Source organism: Tupaia chinensis, unplaced genomic scaffold (genome assembly GCF_000334495.1).
Source record: "Tupaia chinensis unplaced genomic scaffold, TupChi_1.0 Scaffold000097_1, whole genome shotgun sequence".
Taxonomy (NCBI): domain Eukaryota; kingdom Metazoa; phylum Chordata; class Mammalia; order Scandentia; family Tupaiidae; genus Tupaia; species Tupaia belangeri.
In genome coordinates, this window is record NW_006159559.1 from 8,726,442 (window position 1) to 8,735,735 (window position 9,294).

The window sequence follows — 9,294 nt, forward strand, 5'->3', positions numbered from 1 at the left end:
AGTTGAGTCTTATGTTATATTAAATAGAAGCATCTCAAGATATATATGGCATTTTATTAAGAAATATATATAGGGGCTAGCAGGTAGCCTGGTAGTTAAGGTGCTGGACTCCCACATGGCTGACTCCCACATGGCTGATGGTGGTTTGAGTTCCAGATCTGGTGGTTTAAAACTCAGTGTGTGTGCACGCCTAAGTCCTGAGAGTCTCTCTCTGTGTCTCTCTCTGGCAAGCACACAAGCTGCACACAAGCCCTATGCCAAAAACCTTAAAAAAAAAAGAGAGAGAGAGAGAGTGATAGAGATATACACAGAAGACATGTTGAAATACAAAAAGTTTATTTTAGAAAATTTCATTACATAGAATCACCTGTCTTATTAAATAATTACAAAGATAATGTTTTAATAACCATCTAGATCCAGGACTTGAACTGTAGTCAGTCATGTGGGAATCCAGTGCCTCAACCACCGTGCTACCTGCTGGCCCTATATTAAAACTCTTTTAAGCTTTTATAGAAGTGTATTACAATTGTGGGGCCGACAGGTAGCATGGTAGTTGAGGGCACTGGACTCCCACATGGCCAAAGGTGGTTTGAGTCCTGGACTGGGTGGCTTGCTTTCTCACTTTCTCTCTCTCTCTCTCACTGTCCCTCTCTGGTCAAAATAATATAAAAAAATAAGAAGTTTACTATACTCCCTAATTTTTGCAAAAATGCAAAATGGGAATATACAACTAATATGAATTTTAAAAAATATGTGGCTGTCAGAGAATATACAGAATTTTAATCATTTGGGTCAAGAAAACAGGAATGATTTGAAAAAGAATAGAAATGTTTATGGCTTCACGTGTTTAATATATTGTTCTTTCAATTTTTAAATTCTTTTTGAAATTTTTGTAGTAAAAAGATAGGTGGGCTGGCAGGAGGCATGGAAATTGGGGTGGCTGAATCATGGCCAACTGTGTGATTCGAATTCTGAACCCAATTACTTGAGAGACACACTGGGTGCTTGTGCATGTGTGCCCAAAATCCTGAGTGGAGAATGGAGAAAAGGGGATCATGAAGTAGCCATCCCCCCAGGGGGTACTTTCTCACTTTCTCTTTCTATCTCTCTTTCTATCTCCAGTGAGTGCATGTGCCCTATAGCAAAAAGAACAGCAGTGGTCCCCCCGCCCCAGATAGACTATTGCCATAGGGTGCATACACTTGCCTGAGGGACAGAGAGAGAGAGAGAGAGAGACAAAGAGATAGAAAGTGAAACATTACCCTCCAGAGGGTTGGCCATGTTGCAATCCCTTCTCCTCCATTCTCTTCTTGGGATCTTGGGCACGCATGCACATACCCCCGATGTGAGTTTAAGCCACCAGGTCCAGGACTTGAACCATGGTACATGGGATCGGATCCAGTAACATAGCCATTATGCCAAGTGCTGGTCCCACTACTGAATCTTCTTTCTTCTTATTATTATAGATACTTTATTTATGGGAAGTGAACCCAGCTACTGCCTGTTAAGATCTACCATCAAATTGGCAGATAAGGGGAGTGGTGGTTGAGACCCTAGACTTCCACATGGACAACCATGCTTCGAGTCCTGAACCTGGCGACATGCTTTCTCTCTCTGTCTCTCTTCCTCTTTCTTGTGAGCACATGTGCTCTATAGCAAATTTTAAAATAATAATAATATATAAAATTTAAAAATTATTTTCTTTTACATTGGTAGTTAATTAGGACTTACTATTAGAAGCATGCTGAAAAAATAAGGGGAAAAATGTATCTTGGTCATTTCACCTTCACATCTTTCACCTTCCTTGGCTCACATAGGACAATCTGACCAACAAACTATATGAGAGGACTTCGGAAAGTTAATGGAAAATGGAATTAAAATACAAATGTATTGTGGTGTAAAACGTTTTGAAATGAATGCATAGTCTTCTTGTAACATGCATTTCCGTGAACTTTTTGAAGAATCCCTCATACATGGGACACCAGCATATTATACCAAATAATATCCTTATATTATTTGTTATCAATTCTGCTTTGTGCCTTTATGTTCTCCAACTCAAAGCTATGTTTTCCTACATCTTTTTTTTTTGCAGTACACAAGGATCCACCAGATTACAAAGCAGAATGCATAACACTTAAGAAAACAACCCTGGGAACCAGCAGATGGTTACATTACTGGACTCCCACAAGTTAACTGCTGTTAGAGTCCCAGACCCAGTGGCTTAAAACTCATGCCAGGCACATGAGTGTGTGCATGTTCAAAATTCCAAGAAAAGAACGGAGGAGAAGGGATTGTGTGCAGCATGGCCTCCTGACCATGTGCCTCCTGAATTCCTATTATTTTAATTTAATGAATGTAAACGGACTCTAGAGTTTATGCTCTGCACTGTATACCTTAATTTTTTTTAATTGTCCGGAAGGCATGTGTGCTCACTGCAGAGAGAGAGAGAAAGGAAGAGAGAAAGAGATAGCACTCCTCATAGAAATTGGTCACACTGCAATCCCTTCCTTTCTCTCTTCTCCCAGCACCATATTTTTCAAGTTGCTGGGTCCAGGACTCAAACCACACTGGCAACTAGGTCGGATCCAGCTGCTTTAACCATCAGGCCATAGGTTAGCTGTGTATTTTGTACATTTAATCACAAAAAGAACACATGAGAGCACTATGGATTTGTAAAGACACTAAATGTCAATATGGAGAGGGTTATACCACTGTCCTATAGCTATGCAGTAAAATCAAATTGTTAAGATTTGTAAAGAAATACAGCATCTTTTGCTAGATATGAAATCAACTTTAAAAAGAGCTCATAGATAAAAAAACCTTTTTATTGTAAAAATTTCAAACATATAGAGAAAGAATATAATAAACTCCCACAAATTCATCAAGCCTCAACAATTATCAACATAAAACCAGTCTTATTTCTTCTATACCCTTCAAGCATTTCCTTCACTTTCTGTATTATTTTGAAGCAGATCTTAGACATCAAATTATCGCATCAATAAATAATTCAGTACACATGTCTACAAAGTACACACTCAAACAACAAAAAAACCAGCCATAATACTATTATCATATCTAACAAAAGCCCTAATTATTCCTTAATACATGAAATGCTCTGCCAGTATTCAAATATCCCATAAGTGTCATAATTTCTCACGATAGTGAATCAGAATCCAGATGAGATACAAACATTGAGAATGTTGATGTATTTTTTTAGCCCCTTGATTTATAAGGTTCCATTCAATTCGTTTTTTTCTTTTCTTGCAATTTATTTATGTATGTATTTATTTTCTCACCACCTCTCCCACAATTTATTTATTAAAGAAATCATTTGTGTTGTCGAGTTTTCCATAGACTATAAATTTCAATTTTATTTCTGTGATGTAGTTTAACATATTTTTCTGTCATCTGTAAATTGGTAGTTATATCCAGAGGCTTTATCAAATTCATACTCATTTTTGATGTTTTCAGGCAGGAGTGCTTCACAGGCAATGTTGAATTCTTCCTTCAAGGGCACTTATCTGGTCATCTGTCCTTAGGATGTTGATGATCATTGCCTAGATACATAATATATTAGATGTCATGAAACAGTGATATTCTAATTATGTCAACCTGTTTCAGTTGTTAATGAGAATCACCAATAAACAGAAACTTTTTCTCATTTTCTATTTGGTTATCTATTAGTGTTTCTGGTATTGGAAAGTCCCTTTATTTGTAGTTCTAAAATTGGTAAGTTGGTGAACTAGCATCCTCTAACAATACCAAAATCAGTTTTTTTAAGGTATCATTATGAATTCACAGATTCAAACCTATTTCATGCATTTCGATTTATTGTAACTATTGTCCTTAGTAATAGCCAAATGTTCCATCTTTGGACAACGGTAGACTCTCTAGTTGGCTCCTGAGTTCTTTCAACACAACACCAGCAATTTTGCTTTTTTGCTGTGATAGCAAGCAAGATGCACTGAGCTCTTCTATATTTCTTACCTCAGTTCTGTAATAAGTCATTTCTCCAACAAGCCCTGGCTCCTTTTAATGGCATTTAGAGTCACAATCTGAGCCCTAGGGGTAGGATTCACAGATTTTGATATATATCAATCATAGATGGAGCTTGTGTTTTCTTTTACAATGGTTCCCATTTTACTCAGAATGAAATCCTTTCAATTACCCATAAGGCCTATATGACCTACATGTCCTTTTACCTCTCCTTCCTTACTGTGCATGCTCCTGTTCCTGAGCCAATGCCATGGAAATGCGCTTTTCCCAGGTAAGTTAATGATTCAAATCCTCTCCTTCAGTAAATCTTTGCTAAATTAATCCCACTTTCTCCTAAAAGGCTATCCCGTCAGTTCCATTAAATCTTGCAGTATCAGAGGATGGCAAGTGGCATAGTGGTTAAAGGCGCTCGACTCCCACATGGCTGACCACGGTTCAAGTCTCGGACCTGGTAGCTTGCTTTCTCACTTCCTCTCTCTTTCTCTGTCTCTCTCTGATCAAACTGTAAAATAATAGTGATAATAATAATAAATAAAGTTAAATAAAAAAAATTCTTAAAAAAATCTTGCAGGATCAATCACTTTCCCAAACTACTCCCAAAGTCTTGCATTCTATTCATTTTTACATCACAGTTCATCTCATTTTCTTTTTAGAATTATTTACTTGAGAGATTTTTGCTATAGAGCACGTGTTAGGTAGAGAGACAGATAGACAGACAGCAAGAAATCATCCCTAGAGATCCACACTGCAATCCGTTCTCCTTCGCTCTCTTCCTGGGATTTTGGGCATGCACATACATGTGCCTTGCCTGAGTTTCAAGTTCCAGGGTCCAGGATTCAAACTGTATTCAGTCATGTGAGTCCAGCACCTTGAGCACTACACTACCTGTGGTCCTCTTTATTATTACTCTTATATTTGCTATAGGGCATGTGTGCCCACCAGAGACAGACAGAACACGAGGAAGCAAGTCAACAGGTCTGGGATTTGAACTACGGTTTGCCATGTGGAAGTTCAGGGCCCTAACCACTACGCCACCAGCTGACCCCCAGATCTCATTTTATTTATTATTTAATTTTCTTTTATATAGTCAATCACATTATTCAGCTTACAAAGTGAATATTCCAACATGTGAACATTTCTCCCTAGCCAGATCTCATTTTGTAATATACAACATTTTTTATGTAGTGTCCTTCTTTTATTAAAATGAAGCTCCAGAGTCAGCCCTTTTGACCAAGTGGTTCAAGGAGTTAGATCTCACATGGCTGACCATGGTTTGAGTCCCTGCCTTGGGGACACATGTCTGTATATGTGAGTGCCCCAAATCTCTGCAGGATGGAGAAATGGAAAAGGGATTGTGGCAGGATCATCCTCCTTCGGGGGTGTTCTCTTTCCTTCTATCGCTGTCTCTGGCAAGCACTTACTCCTTCTGGCAAAAACCCCTGATTTTTGTGTTTTCTCTGAAATGTGGGCCAGCAGGTACAGTGGTGGTTAAAGTGCTAGATCCCATATGGCTAATTTTGTGGTTCTAGTTCTGGACCTGGCAGCTGGAGAATAACACCGTGTGTGTATGCCTAAATCTTGAGAATAGAGAAGGAATTGCAGCTTCATTTCACTGTGGGGTAATTTCTTACATTGCTTCTGTCTGGTGAGCACATGTGCCCTATAACAAAACATCTAAAAAACAAGAGGTAAGCTCCACAAAAGTAGGGATCTTGGGGCCAGCAGATGGCATAGTGGTTACATTGCTGGACACCCACATGACTGACTGCGGTTTGAATACCGTACCCAGTGGCTTAAAACTCATGCTGAGCATGTGTGCATGTGAGTCCAAGATGCCAGGAGAATGGAGAAGGGATTGTGGTGTGGCAATCTCCCTGAGAGGTGATTTCTTAGTTTCCCTGTCTCTTTCCAGCAAAATGCACCCATCCTAAAACAAAAAAAAAAGCAGGGATCTTTGGGGACAGCAGGTGGCATGGTGGTTAAGGCACTGAATTCCCACATGATGAACTGTGGCTTGAGTCCTTGACCTAGCTTTGCTTTCTCACTTTCCCTGTTACATGTGTGCCCTGTAGCAACTTTTAGAAATAATGACAATAAGATTAAATTTTTTTAAGGTTTTTTTAATTCTATTTAAAGTATGTGTGTGTACATCCAACTGCATGACAGAAAGACAGGAACCTTTGTTGTGGGTCTCATGCTGGGATCCACCCCTCTCATCCAGCTTTTCCAGTCAGTCAGGACCATAGCTGTTTCCAGCTTTTCCAGTCAGTCAGGACCATAGCTGACTGTTAATTTGTGATATGAACCCCTGGTCTTCCAACATGTCCCCAGCATTTCAGAGTGGCACCCTAGCACTTGAACCACAACTGGACCAAGGACAGAGACTGTTGTCTACTCGCTTCACTGCTGTATTTCCAGTACCTATTTATTCCATGAGAAAATGAATGCAATCTCCAAAGAAACAGATTGAATTTAAAGTAACCAACCTCCTTTAAGAAAGTGCACTATAGCTATTTGGTAGTTGGAAAACTTATGTAAAAATGCAACATGACTTTTCCAATGACTCAATATTATCGATAGGTGCAGAGAAGCCCATGGATTTCAAGACATTACTGTTATTTCTGGTATATGATGAAACTCTAAGCAGTGTTTGTACATTCACTTTTAAAAAGAAATATAGGAGCTGGTAGGTGGTGTGGTGGTTAAGGCACTGGATGTCCCATATGGCCAGACTGAGGTTTGAGTCCCAGTCTTGTTGGCTTGTTTTCTTTCTGGTCAAATTAAAAATAAAATCAAGTAATTCTTATTTTAAAGAAATGTAACCTGAGAATCTGTCAGTGATAAAATTCAACCATGTAAATTAAAATGTACCCCAAAGAATAGACCTTACACATCAATTTTTATTGATTGTATGGCCTTCAGTTCCTAAAAGTATGGATATCAGCAGTAATAAGAACATAAGTAAAATTACTTTACTCAACCACATTTCTATAAAAGTAATTTTGGGATTGTTGCTAACCACAAACAAATTTGTTAGCATCAATGAAAACATGGGTGTCAAACAACTTCTGAGGCAATAGAAAGGTGTAGTTTTACTATTAGTGTATAACTGAGAACAGAAGGTGGCGTGGTGGTTAATGTCTGGACCACATGGTCAACTGCAGTGTTTGTCTTGGACATGGTGACTTGAAAATCACACTGTGCACATGTACCAAAAATCCCAGGAGAATTGAAGAGTTCAGTGTGGTCATTTCCCCAAGGGTGATTTCTCACTTTTATCTCTCACTGTTTCTCTGGTGAGTACACATGCCCTATAGCAAATCTTAAAAAGATGGTGCATTTTTTTTTTAAGAGATATTTTCGCTCTAGGGTGTGAGCACTTTGCAGAGACAAAAAAATCACTCCCCAGGGGAGGATGACCGCACTGCAATCTTTCTCCATTCTCCTCTTGGGTATGCATGCACATGCACTTCATAGCAATTTTCATGCTCCTGGGTCCAGGATTCAAACCTCAATCAACTACCTGGGAGGCCAGTGATGTAACTATTATGCCATCTGCTGGTCCCAAGATGGTATACCTCTTAGTTCTGACATGAATCTCATCACTGACAGAGACTCAGTTTATATTAAATTTCTTTTATGGGTATTTCAATATAAATATAAATCTGGGGGATACACAAACATTCAAGACATAACAGCTTCTAACTCTTCTAATTTCTTCTTGAGAACTAAAATCCTACTACCAGTGCTCACCTTTAGCACTGAATTAAGACAAATATTCTATGCATGCCATTACACTGTCCTGGGCACTGCGTTTACAGGACAGCCTTTGCTTTCAAAGAACTTGTGCTCCGGGCCCAGAGAAGCCAATAATCAGAGGGAGCCTTATTTTACTGTTTCACCAGCACCTTTCTATGGCACACCTGATCTTTTTTGTGGCTATTTTATTCATAATACAGGAAATACACACAAGATTGGGACAGGGCAAAAGCACTCTCAATAAGGTCTCATAACAGGGTGACCTCAGTTCTACAGCTTGCCAAGATGTTAGACACAGGGGCTGACAGATGGGGTGGTAGTTAAAGGTGCTGGACTCCATGGTTGATTGCGGTTTGGATTCTGGACCTGGTGGCTTGCTTTGTCACTTTCCCTCCCTCTCTGGTCAAACTGAAAAATAAGGTTAAGTAAAATAATTCTAAAAAAAAAAATCTTGGACCCAAGCATATGCTCATTGTCTCAACTAGGTGAAAATCTGACCCTGTGGTTTCCAGCACACAGGTCATGTTTCACCTACTGACTGCTCCAAGGGACAGCACATCTCATCTTTGTCATTTCCTGGGAATTTCCCAGCTCTTTTCCCCTCATCAGTCAGAATTGTAAGGTTAACACTTTTACCTGCATCTTGACTCATTGCTTTCTCCTGGCCAGCTAACCTTTGTTGGAGGGCAGAGGTAGGCAGCACTTTATAATAGGGTAATTAATTCCATGCCACAATATCTATTTCTCCATCCTCTCAGGATTTGGGCTGGCAATGTTTTTCAAGTCACTGGGATTGAGATTCATACTGTGGTTGGCCATGTAGCTTCCTGCTACCTCAATACTAGACCAGCTAATTTTCTTGATATTAGTGAAGTGATATACTCTATTTGTGAATTTCCCAAATAAGGCAAATTGTTCTATAATTGATTTGGGATTCCTTGAGATTATGCTAATTTTCTGTAATAATTCAGCTACACAGCATGATGGGGATCTCAGCAGTGGACTAATGTTGAGAGACTGTAATTTTAAGTAATGAGACCAAGGAACTTAGTTCTTATGTTAAAAACATGTCCTCTTTCTCCTGTCCCAAGAAAAAATTGGGACCAGGGTAGGAAAGCAAGCCCAGAGACAGTGGCAGCAAATACTGCCATACAGTTCTAAGTACTGTGCTCTAAGTACTATTTGTACAGACAACCAATTTTAGGAGATTGGAAGGATGGCCTCTTTTTTTGGGGAGGGACTGGAAAAGGTAACAAGCTATTTTTAATAGGCTGATTCAAACAAAGGCTTTAATCTTAAATGAGGAAATGGTGTCAAAGCTATGAAAGACAGCTAGAAGATTTCACATATGCTGAGTAAACAGCCAAGGATTACAAGTGTACATTAATCACTTTAGAGAACAGTGGTTTGCAGGCTAAGCACAGTGGATATTAAATTTCTGGCAATAAAACTAATTTTAGAAAGCACCAAATGGTAGGTTTGAGGCTACTATATTTTAAGATTACCTGGAAGCCTGGACTAAGGCAGCTGGGGAAGAAT

At 39.1% G+C, this 9,294-nt stretch overlaps 1 long non-coding RNA gene across 2 annotated transcripts in view; it reads right to left on the minus strand.

Annotated features, from left to right (window-relative positions):
- Positions 1-2,804: 2,804 nt before the first annotated feature.
- Positions 2,805-9,294, minus strand: part of LOC102499962 (uncharacterized) — a 12,602-nt gene continuing 6,112 nt past the window's right edge. For both annotated transcript variants that reach the window (XR_001370005.2, XR_333817.3), the window contains one exon: positions 2,805-3,557. This is a non-coding gene — a long non-coding RNA (uncharacterized LOC102499962). The remainder of the gene's footprint in view (positions 3,558-9,294) is intronic.